This window comes from Drosophila miranda (assembly GCF_003369915.1).
Source record: "Drosophila miranda strain MSH22 chromosome Y unlocalized genomic scaffold, D.miranda_PacBio2.1 Contig_Y2_pilon, whole genome shotgun sequence".
Lineage (NCBI taxonomy): Eukaryota > Metazoa > Arthropoda > Insecta > Diptera > Drosophilidae > Drosophila > Drosophila miranda.
This window is the reverse complement of record NW_022881614.1, coordinates 36,549,272-36,566,893: the sequence shown is the minus strand read 5'-3', so window position 1 is coordinate 36,566,893 and position 17,622 is coordinate 36,549,272. Positions and strand designations below refer to the sequence as shown.

At 40.0% G+C, this 17,622-nt stretch overlaps 1 long non-coding RNA gene across 1 annotated transcript; it reads right to left on the bottom strand.

The window, feature by feature from the left end:
- Positions 1-2,816: 2,816 nt before the first annotated feature.
- On the bottom strand, positions 2,817-3,293 carry LOC117194201. The gene is made up of 2 exons (XR_004474768.1): positions 3,241-3,293; positions 2,817-3,165 (listed from the first exon to the last, which is right to left on the bottom strand). It is a non-coding gene; the product is annotated as an uncharacterized LOC117194201 (long non-coding RNA).
- Positions 3,294-17,622: the final 14,329 nt, after the last annotated feature.

The following is a 17,622-nucleotide window of genomic DNA, read 5'->3' as shown; positions in this document are numbered from 1 at the left end:
AGCAGGCAGCCCTGATCATGACGACTTTTTGAAAATACAAAATAAAGTAAATGAATTAACTGAAAATAATAAACAATTTGTAATAATTTCCAAATTTTTCCAAGAAAGTTAATTGCAATCAAATTCATTAAAAAATGTCATCTTCAATGAAGAAACGATACTGAGAAAGCATCGTTTAAAATTAATAACTTTTGACCTACTTAATTTAGTTGATACCATAACCCTCTTAAAAGTAAACATTTTCAATACAAAAATTTTAAATAAAAACGAAATAGAGGACATTTATAAGCATGAAAAACATCCTGTTGAACTGTCTGATCTGCTGGACATTGCAACGGTTAAAATAATTCGAAATGCTGATTTAATAATCATTTACATAAAATATCCTCAAATTAAAGATATTTGCAAGTTTTACCATGCAAGAGCCATCTCATAAAATGATGGAATGTTAGTTATAAGTGAAAAAGTTTGTGAATGTAAGGAGAAATACTATTTAATGAATAATTTTAAAAGTGAAACTTTTAACAATTACGCACAAATAAATTTAAAGAAGACCTGTTTCACCAATTTACTTAATGGCTTTAAAGCCAACTGCACTAAAAAAAGGGGAAAAAACAAAGAAAAAGACATCATTCAGGATGGTGCCATATTAGTTTCAGGCAAAAATATCGTAGACAATACTACTTTGTTAGGATCGTATCTCCTTATATTCAACAACACAATTGTAATAAATAATATAACCCACATAAATGATAAGGGTAAAATTCTAAGATATATATCGCATCATAGATATAGCGATAATGAATTAGTTGATTATATACAATCGAATGATAAGCAATTTTCTTTTGATAATGTTAATATTTTTAATCCCCTTATAACATTAGGTAATACGGCCTTACCATTAACAACATTATTCTTAATCATTTTGATATTGATAATGTTATTTTACTTCGGCTATAAATTAACCAAATTTGTACTTATTAAATCAATAAGAATACCGTCAGAAGAAATAGTGGAAAGCAACATTCAAATACTGTCAGAAGAAATTAGAGCTCTATCAGAACTTCAAAATGTATCGGGAAGAAACAAAACGAAAACAATTTCAATCTTGGGCCTCCGCCTAATTGATTTCTAAGATGTACAATCTCAAGGGCTCCCGCCGCAATCCCAATCTTTGACACTCGCCTAAATGGAAAACCAATGTTTTCCCACACCCGGCTTCTCATAAACAATCTCACTCCCAGCTTTCTGCAGATCCTGCACTTTAGGCATTTTACAGTTCTCTCTTTGGATGACGAAATCCAATACTCGGGATGGCGAAATCAATTGAAATGTTTATAGAAAAACTATTCCCGAAAGGGATCAACGATGCAAAGATCAGAAAGTTCAAGTCAGTCTTGATCCAGAAGCGACACCGCAAAGTCGAGCTAAAAATTAAGATCGCGCAAACCCTTTGCCCGGAATCCTTTGTGACCCTCTACTTAAATCTATATCAGTGAAGTTAGAAGTAAAATAAAAACTTTGTAAAAACACAATCCGCTACCGCAGTTATTTAATTTGCATGTGAGAGCTCTATGTAAAGCCTCTGTAAGCAATAGCAACGCAATAATGAGCATAAGTATAGATGCTTGAGCGTTGAAGTGAAATGATGAACAGAAGAGAGGAAAAGTAAAATAAGCGGCTAATTTCTCCACCATTTGTATTGCAAAAATGTTTTTCGAGGTTTTTAACGAGCCCGATTTGTAAAGACCTCACCTAGGCCAGATTTGCCCTATATGTCATGTATATTCTCGATTTATAATGAATCTCAGCAATAAAATGGCGACCTTTTTGCATATTTTATGTGGTTCTTTTCATCCTTCAATCAGCATGGAAGCTCAATTGTAAACTCTGGATTAAAATTGAACAATAATAAAAATGTGTTCGTGTAACCTCTTGGGGTGTGCACCTCTTGGCAATTTGCGTGAAAATGTTGGGGAGGGGGGGGGGGGGGGGGGGGGGGGGGGGGGGGGGGGGTACTTCAATTAACAACAAATTTGGAACGCGGAACATTAACAAAGGAATTGTGTAACGAACATAATCAGATTACTTGCCGTCGGGGCAAGCCACCTGAAACAGAAACTGAACGATGGTGCGAGTGGGACGGCCGGTCATGCGGTCCTTCAGCAAATATGGCAGCGGATTGTAGTGCGTCAGCATGCCCACGTTGCGGATGTCCAGGTGGGCCCAGTCGACGCACGGCACCAGCTCGTGCAGAACGGCGGCAGCGATGCAGCTGGAGGCGGGGCCACGTCCGCGGTTGCTGATGTCAAAGGTGTCGTTCGGCATGATCAGCTCCTTGAAGTAGCGCCACAGGGGCAGACGCCAAACGCGATCCCCCGTAAGGGCACCGGCCTTCTCGAACTGCTTGTAGACGAAGTTCGAATTGCTGAAAATCCCGGCTGCTGCTCCGCCCAGCACTGGGCAGACGGCGTAGCCCACTGCAGCAATGTCCACGACCATGCGCGGCTTGTAGATCGTCTGGGCGTAGAGCAAGGGATCGGCCATGGCCATCACACCAGCCTTGCTGACGTCCACGAAGCCGAGAGTTTTGCCATTGAGGAGGGACACCACGTCGCCAGGCTTGGATATTGCCAAATCGCGATAGTTGTCCAATGATTCAGTGCACGAGGTCATTAACCTATAAATAGTCCATATTAACGAAAATAGAAAAGCCTACTGAAACCAAATAGATATTTTGTAAGTATTCTGGCATGTGGGAAAGACAGACCTTATTGTTACAATTAATACCTTCTCATATAATTTTTTTTTATTAGTTTTTCTTTAATTCCTTAAATATTGTCTGATATACAATGGCTGTAAGGCGAAGTACAGATGATATAACAACTGCTTTGCAGGAAGCAGAACCATTTTGTGGAATTTGCAACGAAGTATTGGGAACTAGTGAGATTATAGCCAACACCCCGTGTAGACACAAATTCCATAAACTTTGTATTTTGGAACAGATTAGGACAAACCCAAAATGTCCCACCTGTTCATTAGATTGTTCTGCTCTGGCACTAACATTCTCTAACAACACGTTGTTAGCCGAGCTTAACGCCGAAGGAATACGTCCAACTAGTGCTAACGAATCTTTTAGCACAATAGACGGAACGTCTAATCGACCTAAAAAGGGCCAAAAGTTTATTAGAAGGGGTATGAATACGAGATCAACTCAACGATCCCGGTTAGATCGCTCACCAACAGAAACTGAAACCAACAACACAACCCTTCCAATAACCACTCAACTGGAAATCGCTAACTACGTCCAGTCTGTGTAGTGTCCAACTATTCGAAAATCAAAAGAAAAAGGAAAAGGTCGAACAAGTTAGGTACACTTTCTAGAAATATACTTTTCATACCGCCCTCGCTAGCATAGCTCGAAGAAATTGGTGGAATGCAGGAGATCCAGAAGGTCATCCGATTGCACAGTTATGTTAAAGCTTAAAGCTCAGCTTGGGAATGCAATAGGTACAGGCGAATAGACTTTATTCATGTGAAATCATTCCCCTGCATAGTTTCACTTACGGCACACGTATGTATAGATTTTCGTGATAGCAATCGCAGAGTGAATGGTGAAGACACGTGGAGTTACATAACTTCCAATTTTTCGCTATTATCCAATCATCCACTGTTTATTTGGATTAATAAACCCGAAGAGTGGCGTTAGCTGAACTACCCGAGGGAAAAGTGCAAATAAAGTGAAATTCTTGAAAGAAGCAAAGGTACGTTAGTCCACCGTGGAAAGATAAGGTTCTGACACAGTTTTATTTAGGGATAGGAGTACTGGAAAATCTTAATACAGCCAAGCCGGCCAACCAATCTACGGTATCAACTACTAAAACAACAAAGCTGAACCGTTGACGTTGGGCTAGCTCAATATCGGAAATCATTTCCGGCTCGTGAAAGACCAACCACCATACACCACTGCTGGATGACCGAACTTCAGTTTGAACCTGCCGATCTCAAAAAGCCGGAGGACATAATCGTCACCAACCTACGAAAATTTACAAAGGATTGAGTAATTAGGCTAGCCTAAACCACATTGCCTCAGAACCACTCTTGCTGTCAGCAGATTTTTGTTTTATTTTGATTCCCGTGTTTCTCAAGCTAAATTTCAAGTGCAAGTTCCCGTTTGCCTTTATCATTATCACATAAAAATCTATACGCTGCTGCTCTAAGAACCAGATGTTTAGATCCACATATTCATATCTCGTTTATCATTGTGTTGATTAATGTAGTAACTAAATAGCTTCCTCCAATGAGTAAATTTGTAAAGTAACTGAAGATTTTGAAAACTGAGCAATATGAGTTTGGGATAATGTGTTTCTCTTTATATATATATATATACATTTATACTGACCAACCTCTAAATTACACAGCGTATACAAATGAATCCGTCAAAGTCATCTTGGGCCCAACGATACATCGATGAGTTTAACCAATTACTGTGAGTACCACTAGTGGCTGAAACCACAATGCCTATACACCAATGCAGGCGTAAGTTTGTTAAAGTAGATATATATATACTGATTTGAAAGAATATTTCCCCCCTCAAATGCTCAAATAATTAAGTTTTTTTTTGCTGATCCAAGAAGAAGGAAGTTTGTATATTTTTGTTTATTTGTAAATGTAAGGTATCGGATTATATCTGTAATTTATATAAAAAATATCAATACAATCTCTTATGGTTAGGGACATTTAACATAAATAAATAAAATGAATTGGTAATCATGAATATGTCTGCCTAAACTAAATATTATCTCCGTCCGTCAAGTACTTATGCTTATCTCCCTCAAAATGCACTAGAAGATGTTGAATCTTTGAAATGGGACAACGCCCGAATGTAAACGCGTTTGTCATGGGTGGGTGGGTAAAGACTAGGGACATACATCACCGCTGTTCCCTCCATCAGACAGCAGACGAGCTACACTTTTTCTAAGCGTTTTCTAAATGCGTATCGGCGCAGAGTGGAAATGTTTTTTTTTTTTTTTTTTTGGTTAGTGATATTAACGTCGAGATCCTGTTTATTTCTTTTGAAGCGCATTATATTGATTTGTGTCAGGAAAACTGTGTAGCTAGGGGAGAAAGAAGCCCGACCAATCCGACGAGCTGGACCCGAGCACAGCAAGAATGCGCGCCTTCGAACCTAGCTTCCTATTAACATGAGGTCAGGAAAAAACCATCTATTGGCCAATGTCGGAGTTAGAGACTAAATAGGCTCTGGCCCTAACTCACTGGCGAAGACTGAACACTACACAAACATGGCGCCCAACGTGGGGCCCGAAAAGTTTTCTTCAAGTCCCATTTAAGCTCTACAAATCCATCCATTTACTATATTTCACATTTGCTGCACAACCAGTTGTTTTGTATTCGGCTGGAATCGATCGGTGGATTTAGCGATTGCAATTCGGATCCCGGATTGATCGACCCTGATAGATCTATGCTGAGCAAAATAAACAATCTTGACAGGAAACAATCTCAAAGTGTTTTGGATTTACGATGCTCTGGAGAATTTCGGACATTGTCCAGCAATTTGAGTTGGTTGTAGATGAATAACAATTATAGTTACTTAGTTAAAATAGAGGAATGCGCTGGAGGAGAGTTTTCGTTTTTTTGTCTGTTTTCTTGTATTTTGAGATATTGATGAGCTAAGGAAAGACGGACATTAGGGATAAGCAATTTGTTTCAAGAAAGTTTTTTTGTGTTAGTGAATTAAAAATAAATGGCTAAAATGCCTGTTACTCATAGTAATGAAAATCTCGATGGCATTCGCGAACAAAGCGATCCGTTTTGCTTTATTTGTAATGAAGTAATCTTGGTCTCTGAATTAGTTGCAAGTACTCCGTGTAATCATAGATTTCATAAATGTTGTATAATAGAAGCAATCACGACCACACCGGCTTGTCCGATATGTGCGGCATGCTGCCTTATTTCGCAACTACGTTGTGGTAACAATACCCTTGCAGCGGAACTTGGTGACGCAGCCGAAGAGGCAGAGACAGGAATCAAAGATATTTCAGCTACAGACCCAAGAGCCCATACTCTGAGAAGAATGGGAGGCCTTTATAAGAACCGAGGCAGAGGTAGACCCATCAGTTCGAAAGGAGGCGTGACCACTAGATCAAAATCGCGACATACAGATCCTAGTCGGTCAGAGCAGGAAGAAAATTTATCGGGAAAATCGCCAGACGACATAGTAAGGTACATACAGAACGCCTTAAGCGTTCAACAAGAAAATATGATAGATGACATGGTTGATATTTTGAATAAAAACTTCGGCGAGACAATTCAGAGACAACTGGCTACACTCAATCTAAACATCGCCACACAAGCAGTGGGAAATGTGGAGACTGGGAATAGGCAGTCCGGCGTACGTGCTTCGTTAGCAGGAAACATCTCAAGTCACAGTAGTAGTAGAAGTAGGTCAAATGTACAGTTAGCAAAGGCAGCTAACATAATTCAAAATTGGCGGATTAAGTTTGACGGATCGAAGAATGGTATGAGGATGGAAGATTTTATATATCGAATACGCTCTTTAACTGAACAGAACTTAAGTAATGATTATCAGGTACTTTGTGATCACCTGTATCTCTTGTTCGCTAATAAGGCCAGTGATTGGTTTTGGAAATTCCACCGTAACCATACCAATTTTTCTTGGGAAACCTTTTGTTTTGAATTTCGCAAACGATTTGAGAACGCTGAAACTGACTTTGATACATGGGAAAAGATAAGGAAACGCAGACAAGGCCAAAATGAAGTTTTTGATGATTATCAGTGCGCAATAGAGGATTTAGCAGATAGACTTCAACAAGGCATGTCCGAAAGTCAATTAGTCGAGTTGCTGATTAGGAATGGTAAACCAAGTTTGCACCATGAGCTACTTCATTTAAGAATATCAAATAGGCCACAATTACGTGTCGAAGTGCGAAAACATGAACAATTCTACAATGACATAAAAGCTTGTAAGCCACGAACTTTGCGTTCCTATATTAACGAGCTAACTGACGCGTACGAGAAACAAACTCAGGTAGAATCGAATGCGCCAGATCCAGAAGTCCTCGCGATTCAACGGAAGCCATCAAACCTAACCTGTTCGAACTGTGAAAAACCTGGTCATCGATTTGATGATTGTCTAGAGCAGCGCTCTATATTTTGTTATGGTTGTGGCGCTAAGGAAACGTTCAAGCCGAAATGTCCCAGATGTAATCCAGCGGGAAACCGACCGGCGGGTGTGTCGATCGACAAAACCTGGACGCACCCGAAACTGTGAAGACTCCTAGTATACTCGTAAAATTGTCAAATGAAACAAAGGCAAAAACTAGTTTAGAAAATAAGTTAGAAGAAGCCAAACCCCATTTCTCTACTATTCCATTACATGTAAGGATAGCTAATTACAATAAGCTTCGCGATAAATTGTTTGGCGAGACTATAAATTCCAAAATCCATCAGACCCAAAGAAGGTCGACGAAACGATTAAGACAGTATTGGAAATCGATTCGCTCTGACAGAAAAAAACTGGTAGCCGCGAATTTTGGTAAAACTGATAACAGACTGTACACAGAAGTATGCATTGAAGGGAATAAGTACACTGCGCTCCTAGACTCTGGGGCAACCCTGAGTTGTGTCGGAGGCAAGGCAGCACTGGAGTTCCTAGAGTTAGGAAAAACCAAAAAGTGCTCCGGCAACATACGAACTGCTAATGGAACGCCAAGTAAGGTTGTTGGCAAATTACAAACTCAAATTACTTATCGAAAGAAAACAGCATGGTTAGATCTTTTTATTATCCCAGGTCTCAAACAAGATATTTATCTCGGGATAGACTTTTGGCATCAGTTTGGATTAACAGATAGCATCAGCAACGCGCAGGTTTCCGAGCTAGACGTGGGTGGAGAGACTCATGACCAAGAACTCCCCAAGTGGCATCTTTTGTCAAATGAACAACAAAGTCGCCTAAAGGCCGTTGTAGAAGTTTTTCCATCATTTGCCAAACAAGGTTTAGGCAGAACAAATTTGATAACGCATAAAATAGAAGTCGGATCCGCAACACCCATCAAGCAAAGACATTGGCCAGTGTCACCAGCAATAGAGAAACTGATGTTTGCCGAAGTCGATCATATGTTAGCCCTAGACGTAATTGAAGAGTCTTCAAGTCCATGGAGCAGTAATTGCGTGTTGGTGCGGAAAGGGGAAAAGAACAGGCTTTGCTTAGATTCGCGTGAGGTAAATAAGGTCACTATAAAGGATGCTTATCCGTTACCTCATATAGACGGTATTTTGAGTCGATTGCCGCCAGCTAGGTTCATAACAGGCCTAGATATGAAGCACGCCTTTTGGCAGATACCACTCGACGAAAAGTCACGGCAATGTACGGCCTTCACAGTGCCAAACAGGCCACTATATCAATATAAAACAATGCCGTTCGTGCTCTGCAATGCTGCGCAAACTCTCTGTCGACTAATGGACCAGGTTATACCGGCCCATCTAAGAAAATGCGTCTTTGTATATTTAGATGACTTACTTGTGCTGTCAGAGGATTTCGAGTCGCATTTGGTCACGGTTCAGGAAATTTCGGTTTGCCTAAAAAAGGCTAATCTGACCATTAATATTGAGAAGTCCAAGTTTTGTATGCGCGAAATAAAGTATTTGGGATTCATCATTCGAGAAGGACAAATTCTGACTGATCCAGGGAAAATAAAGGCCGTCAATGAATTTCCTGTTCCTACATCTATAAAACAGTTGCGTCGGTTCCTAGGATTGTCTGGTTGGTATCGGCGATTTGTCGAAAATTATGCCACCATAAGCTTTCCACTGACGGAATTGTTAAAGAACAAAAAGTCTATAATTTGGAATGATGATGCCGAAAAAGCTTTCAATCTTCTAAAATCGCGTTTAACATCAGCTTCGATTTTGATTACCCCAGACTTCACAAGCCAATTTATCTTACTGTGTGATGCAAGTACCTACGGGATAGGTTGTGTCCTGGCGCAAGAGCGTGAGGGTGTGGAACTCCCAATCGCGTATATGTCGGAAAAATTATCGAAAGCCCAACGGAACTACACCGTTAGCGAACTGGAATGCTTAGCCGTTATCAAGGGTATAAAAAAATTTCGTGCATATATAGAAGGTCAAGATTTTGTGGTAGTAACGGATCATGCGTCTTTAAAATGGTTGATGAATCAGAAAGATCTTTCTGGAAGTCTAGCGAGGTGGTCGATGAAATTACAATCATTCAATTTTTCTATTACACATAGGCGAGGGTCAGAAAACGTTGTTGCTGACGCCCTGTCTCGACGTAACCAACCTGCTATAGAAGACTTCGTTGCCAGTAGTCCCATGATTGATTTACAGTCAAGTCAATTTAAGTCGCCGGAATATCTTAGAGTGATTCAACGAATACAAGAGAATCAGTCAAAACTGCTTGACTTAAAAGTTATTGATGGATATGTTTATAAAAGAACCGAGTTCAATAGAGATAATGACGGACACGAGGAATCCTGGAAACTTTGGGTACCCTCCGCGATGATACCCGAAGTATTGCAACAAGCACATGATGCGCCAAGCCCTGCACATTGTGGTATGGCTAAGACGGTAGAAAAACTCAAAAGGTATTTCTTCTGGCCCCGAATGGTAAGCCAAATTCGAGAGTACATCTCAGAATGCCATATTTGTCGATCTACTAAGAGTCCGAACAAAATGTTAAAACCTCCGATGGGCCGACCATTAACATCAGACCGCCCCTTTCAATGCTTGTATATGGATCTACTAGGTCCGTACCCCCGTACTAAAAATGGAAACATTGGGTTGTTTATAGTAGTAGACCATAACACGAAATTCCATTTTCTTAGCCCTCTAAAGAAGTTCACGGCGCCAAAAATGTGTGAATACCTGGAAAGCTCCATATTCTACACCTTTGGAGTGCCGGAAGTTGTTCTAACGGATAATGGTTCGCAGTTCAAATCTAGTTTTTTCGAAGCTTTTCTTACAAGTTTTGGCATTACACATCGGTTTACGGCTATATATTCTCCTCAGGCCAATGCTAGTGAACGATTAAACAGATCGGTTCTGGCAGCCATCCGCGCTTATATTGGAAGTGACCATTTCAATTGGGACGCTAATTTGAACGCTATCAATGGTGCACTTAGAGCAGCGGTGCATCGAAAGACTGGTTATTCACCTTATTTCCTTGTTTTTGGTCAGAACATGATTCTGAACGGAGAAGATTATACCCTATTGCGAAACATGGATCTGCTAAGCAACGACGTCCGATTAGAACACTCCGATCTGTTACAACTGGCAAGACAAGACGCTAAGAAAAACATAAAGAAATCACATGAGCTTAACGCGAAGAAATATAATCTACGGAGTAGGAACGTACAACTTAAAACGGGTGACGAGGTTTTTGCTCGTAACTTTACCCAGAGCAACGCGAGTAAGAAGTTTAGTTCGAAGTTAGCTCCGGTTTTCATTTCTGCAAAGGTTCTCAAAAAAAGAAGCCCCTATTATTATGAGTTGGTGAACCCAGCAGGGAAAAAGATTGGAGTTTTTCATCTCAAAGATATTCAGGTGAAGAATAAATAACAGCATTTTTTTCAGATAATGTACCTTTGAGCAGGTCTTGTTTCATTATCTGTGGTTGTAGTGTCCAACTATTCGAAAATCAAAAGAAAAAGGAAAAGGTCGAACAAGTTAGGTACACTTTCTAGAAAGATACTTTTCATACCGCCCTCGCTATCATAGCTCGAAGAAATTGGTGGAATGCAGGAGATCCAGAAGATCATCCGATTGCACAGTTATGTTAAAGCTTAAAGCTCAGCTTGGGAATGCAATAGGTACAGGCGAATAGACTTTATTCATGTGAAATCATTCCCCTGCATAGTTTCACTTACGGCACACGTATGTATAGATTTTCGTGATAGCAATCGCAGAGTGAATAGTGAAGACACGTGGAGTTACATAACTTCCAATTTTTCGCTATTATCCAATCATCCACTGTTTATTTGGATTAATAAACCCGAAGAGTGGCGTTAGCTGAACTACCCGAGGGAAAAGTGCAAATAAAGTGAAATTCTTGAAAGAAGCAAAGGTACGTTAGTCCACCGTGGAAAGATAAGGTTCTGACACAGTTTTATTTAGGGATAGGAGTACGGGAAAATCTTAATACAGCCAAGCCGGCCAACCAATCTACGGTATCAACTACTAAAACAACAAAGCTGAACCGTTGACATTGGGCTAGCTCAATATCGGAAATCATTTACGGCTCGTGAAAGACCAACCACCATACACCACTGCTGGATGTCCGAACTTCAGTTTGAACCTGCCGATCTTAAAAAGCCGGAGGACATAATCGTCACCAACCTACGAAAATTTACAAAGGATTGAGTAATTAGGCTAGCCTAAACCACATTGCCTCAGAACCACTCTTGCTGTCAGCAGATTTTTGTTTTATTTTGATTCCCGTGTTTCTCAAGCTAAATTTCAAGTGCAAGTTCCCGTTTGCCTTTATCATTATCACATAAAAATCTATACGCTGCTGCTCTAAGAACCAGATGTTTAGATCCACATATTCATATCTCGTTTATCATTGTGTTGATTAATGTAGTAACTAAATAGATTCCTCCAATGAGTAAATTTGTAAAGTAACTGAAGATTTTGAAAACTGAGCAATATGAGTTTGGGATAATGTGTTTCTCTTTATATATATATATACATTTATACTGACCAACCTCTAAATTACACAGCGTATACAAATGAATCCGTCAAAGTCATCTTGGGCCCAACGATACACCGATGAGTTTAACCAATTACTGTGAGTACCACTAGTGGCTGAAACCACAATGCCTATACACCAATGCAGGCGTAAGTTTGTTAAAGTAGATATATATATACTGATTTGAAAGAATATTTCCCCCCTCAAATGCTCAAATAATTAAGTTTTTTTTTGCTGATCCAAGAAGAAGGAAGTTTGTATATTTTTGTTTATTTGTAAATGTAAGGTATCGGATTATATCTGTAATTTATATAAAAAATATCAATACAATCTCTTTTGGTTAGGGACATTTAACATACAAAAATAAAATGAATTGGTAATCATGAATATGTCTGCCTAAACTAAATATTATCTCCGTCCGTCAAGTACTTATGCTTATCTCCCTCAAAATGCACTAGAAGATGTTGAATCTTTGAAATGGGACAACGCCCGAGTGTAAACGCGTTTGTCATGGTTGGGTGGGTAAAGACTAGGGACATACATCACCGCTGTTCCCTCCATCAGACAGTAGACGAACTACAATTTTTCTAAGCGTTTTCTAAATGCGTATCGGCGCAGAGTGGAAATGAGTTTTTTTTTTTTTTTTGATTAGTGATATTAACGTCGAGATCCTGTTTATTTTTTTTGAAGTGCAATATATTGATTTGTGTCAGGAAAACTGTGTAGCTAGGGGAGAAAGAACCCCGACCAATCCGACGAGCTGGACCCGAGCACAGCAAGAATGCGCGCCTTCGAACCTAGCTTCCTATTAACATGAGGTCAGGAAAAAACCATCTATTGGCCAATGTCGGAGTTAGAGCCTAAATAGGCTCTGGCCCTAACTCACTAACTACATCTGCTGTAAGCATTCAACAGGCTCAGTTAATGGAACAACTAACTTCAGTTTTAAGCAAAACAATTGAATCTTCGATTCAAAATCAATTAGCGTCACTCCAGTAGACGCAACCAGAACATATCACACCCGATGTTTCCGGTGACAATAACATTAACCAAACAAATAACGTGGGTATCGGTCAAGCACGAGATAGTCACGCAGAAGTTCTTTTAGATTTTTCAAGAGCGAGTGCAAATCGAAGTAATTCGAGCTCACACGCTCACACAGCAAAAGTTTCCAGTATAATGCAGAATTGGCGCATTAAATTCGATGGTTCAAAAACATGCATGAGGATGGATGAGTTCATTTATCGAGTACGTTCTCTGACGCAACAAAATCTTTATAACAATTATCAATTGCTTTGTGATCACTTGTATCTTTTATTCGCGGGAAAAGCTAGTGATTGGTACTGGAAATTCCATCGAACTTACCCAAACTTTAATTGGGATACGTTTTGGATAGAGTTTAGACGAAGATTTGAAAAAGTTGAGACCGACTATGATATCTGGGAAAAGATTAGGAAACGTCGTCAGGGCGAAAACGAATCCTTCGATGACTTTCAATATGCTATCGAAGATCTCGTGGATAGGCTTCAAAATTCGGTTACAGAAGAAGATGTTGTGAATCTACTTATTAGAAATTCCAAGCCCACTCTTCATCACGAGCTTCTTCACTTAAAGATTGCCAACAGATCGCTATTACGACGAGAGGTACGTAAGCACGAGCAGTTTTATAGCGATATAAAATCGGTCAAGCAAAGGACTCTTCGCTCATACGTATTGGAATTGTCAGGTCCAGACGATAGCGAGCAGCTATTCGATGACTTGGTCGAGCATAATGAAGTGTGTCAAATACAACGTCGTACTTCACAGACAGTTCCAACTTGCTGGAACTGTGACAACAAAGGTCATAAATTTGACGATTGTGTAGGTCCTCGTAAGATCTTTTGCTACGGGTGTGGAACAAAAGATACTTACAAGCCGTTATGTCCCAAATGTAACCCTCCGGGAAACCTGCAGAAGGATGTGTTAAACAACAACAATCAGACACATCCTTAGAAAAAAGTTTGCAAGAATCACCTACTAGTTTAACGAACGACCAAAGTTTAAGGAAGCCTAAGATCAGCTCACAAACAGTAGAGGAAACCCTGCCTACGGCATATCATTATTCATTTACTCCTTTACCTGAAAGGGAAGCAAATTATATTACAACGCGTAAGAAAATTTTTAATAAGATAGATAGTTTTAAATTTGTAAGAAAGCCCAAACGTTCAACTAAACGTTTAAGACAATTTTGGAAGATGGTTCGCAAGAATAAGAACAAGTTATTTTCAGCTATATTTCATAGTTCGGATAATCAAGCTGGTAACACAAACTAATTACCGTGGATGCACGGCAGACCTAGAAATGTTTCTTATTCCTGAACTCAAGCAAGACGTCTATTTGGGGATAGACTTCTGGCAAAAATTTGGACTTTTAGATAAAATCACACACACTGCAGAGGTATCTGAATTAGATGTTGGAGGTACGGATGACGGCGAGGAACCACCGAACCTACATAAATTGACAGCAGACGAGAGAATTCGCTTAGATAAAGTGATAGGTTGTTTTCCATCTTTCGCTACTGAAGGATTAGGCCTTACCAGTTTAGTCACACACTCTATAGATGTTAGAGCAGCTATTCCCGTAAAGCAACGACATTGGCCGGTATCACCAGCCATTGAGAAATTGATGTTTGCCGAGGTGGACAATATGCTTGCGCTCGATGTTATAGAGGAGTCGACTAGTCCCTGGAGCAGTAATTGCGTTTTGGTAAAGAAAGGCGAAAAATATAGACTGTGTCTCGATTCAAGAGAGGTGAACAAGGTTACAAGACGGGATGCATATCCGTTACCACATATTGATGGTATTCTAAGTCGGTTACCACCCGCTTGTTACATCACTGGATTAGACATGAGATACGCATTTTGGCAAATCCCGTTGGATGAACAATCGCGACAGTACACTGCATTTACAGTGCCTAACCGACCGTTATATCAATATAAAATGATGCCTTTTGGTCTTTGCAATGCCGCTCAAACTCTCTGTAGACTAATGGATCGAGTTATTCCAGCTCATCTTCGTACACGTGTGTTTGTATATTTAGATGATCTACTTGTTTTATCAGAGGACTTCGAGTCGCATTTACTGTTGTTACAGGAGATAGCGTTGTGTCTACGAAAAGCAAATCTAACCATTAACATAGGGAAATCGAACTTTTGCATAAAAGAAATCACGTATTTGGGTTTTATTATTGGTAATGGTCAGATAAAGACAAATCCAGACAAAATCAAGGCCATCTCGAAGTTCCCTGGGCCAGTTACCGTTAAGCAACTGCGCCGATTTTTGGGGTTATCCGGTTGGTACCGACGTTTCGTTGAAAATTATACTACCGTTAGTTTTCCCCTAACCGAGTTGCTTAAGAAGAAAAAAGATTTACAGTGGAATGAGGATGCTCAACAGTCGTTTGAAACCTTAAAGTCCTGTTTAACCGCATCACCCATTTTGATAACTCCTGACTTCTCAAAACCTTTTATTTTGCTCTGTGATGCTAGCTCTTACGGAATCGGCTGTGTTTTAGCGCAAGAACGCGACGGCGTTGAATTGCCAATTGCTTACATGTCAGAAAAATTATCCAAGGCACAACGTAATTATTCGGTTACCGAACTAGAGTGCTTAGCAGTCATAAAGGGGATACAAAAATTCCGCTCTTATATTGAGGGACAGGACTTCGTAGTCATAACCGATCACGCAGCACTTAAATGGTTAATGCAACAAAAAGATGTATCGGGTAGATTAGCCAGATGGTCTATGAAATTGCGTAGTTGCACATTTAATATCCTACATACAAAGGGGACACTGAATGTTGTCGCTGACACTCTATCGCGTCAGGATGAACCGGCTATAGAGGAGCTCACGCAAATAAACCCCGTGGTTGATCTAGACTCAGATCAATTCAAATCAGCTGAGTATCTGAGTTTAATAGAAAGCATTCAACAGAATCAGAGTAAGTTCCCAGACTTGAAAGTGATAGACGGTCAAGTTTTCAAAAGGACAGTATTCGCTTCGGGAGATGAGTCTCAAGAGAACGCATCATGGAAACTTTTGATTCCGTCAGGGTTAATTACGAACGTATTATATCAAGCTCATGACGCCCCTAGCTCCGCACATTGTGGGATGAGTAAAACCATAGAGAAGCTTAAAAGATATTTATTCTGGCCTCGCATGGTTAGCCAGACGCGCAAGTACATATCGGAATGCACCGTTTGTCGCACGACCAAGAGTCCGAATATGATTCTTAGACCTCCTATGGGTAACCATTCACTTCGGATAGGCCGTTTCAGAAATTATACATAGATCCCTTAGGACCATACCCACGCACGAAAAAGGGAAACATAGGATTGCTCATAGTTGTCGATCACAATACCAAGTTCCATTTTCTGTGTCCCCTGAAGAAATTTACAGCCCCAAAGATCTGTGAATATCTGGAAGGGTCTCTCTTTTATACATTTGGGGTGCCAGAAGTCATCTTGTCAGACAATGGATCACAATTTAAATCTATCTACTTTCAGGCATTTTTAAATAGCTTCGGTATAACACAAAAATGCACAGCTATTTTGTAACATTTCCACGATATATTTCTATCCGTGAGTAGGGGATAGATTGGAGGGGATGTCGAGGTCACGGCCGGGGGGGATTCTTTGGTTCCGTGCTCATTCGGTAACTTGGGGGGGGGGGTTTGTTTGACCGCGTCTCGCCCCCCCCTCAATAAACTTTAAATTTTTTAGAATCCCGTGACTCTACCGGGAGCGAACTCCGAAAACAACACTATGCCTATTCCGAGCATAACGGACATTAAATGGCACAATCATAGGGCGTACCCGAAAAGTACTAGTGGCTTTCGTCGGCGTGTTCCAAACTCTCGCGGGCGTGAGGTCTTGCGATGGAAGTCGACCCACACGATTCTATACCCACCCTTCCATGATTTCCAGTGGTGCGAAGGTTCTGGAAATCCTTATAATTCTTACCCTACCCCATTACGTCACCCTGTCCCTTGGAAATTATAAGTCTACTCCATGTTCATTGCTAATAACATTCAATATATTTCGTTGTACTTCATCATAGACATGTTGCTTCAATCAAAAACTAGCAAACCAAGTTTTACTTCCAAAAATAACACAAGTATTAAACTACAATCAGCAGGCAACTCAAAAAAAAATTTTATGGAATGAAAAAAAATAGGAGGCTTAATCCCTAAGAGGAAAAAAAATGTTATAGATATAGGTATATATAAACGGTGGAGTATAAATAAAAAAGATAGGAATATAATATAGGATATTCGAAATAAGTAAATTAGGTATGTATAAAGGAAAAAAAATAAAAATCAAAAAAAAATTTTCAAAAGCAGCGGGGGTCATACCAGCGATCAGCAATGGTGAGCCAAAACGAAATTTAATTAAACATTATAAATTTATTTATTTTTTTTTTCTGGGTTGAGGAGATGTTTTTTTCTATGTTGGTTAGTGTATAGCTTGGCTACGTTTCCATGCATTAAAAGAATGCAGGGAATGCGAGCAAGGCAAGCTTAGCAGAATGGCACCGAAGAGACCGAAAAGCTTCGAGCGTGTGGAACGCAAGCGTTGCGCTCTCTTATCAGCAGCAGCTGGCCGCTGCGCATGCGTTTTAGATTTTGACGAAGACAGGCGCAAAGGAGAAAATTGAAATTGGGTCACTTACGGCTTTAATACAGTGGTCCCTCGCTGAAAGGCGCCTTTCGTGGTGGAGCTGTGGAAACCATGTGAATGTGTGCCCAGGGCGGAGGGGGATTGGTAAATAGGGGGGTATGAAAAAGGTTTTTTTTTTTTTTTTTTTTTTTTTTTTGTAGTCTGTTACTTTATGAT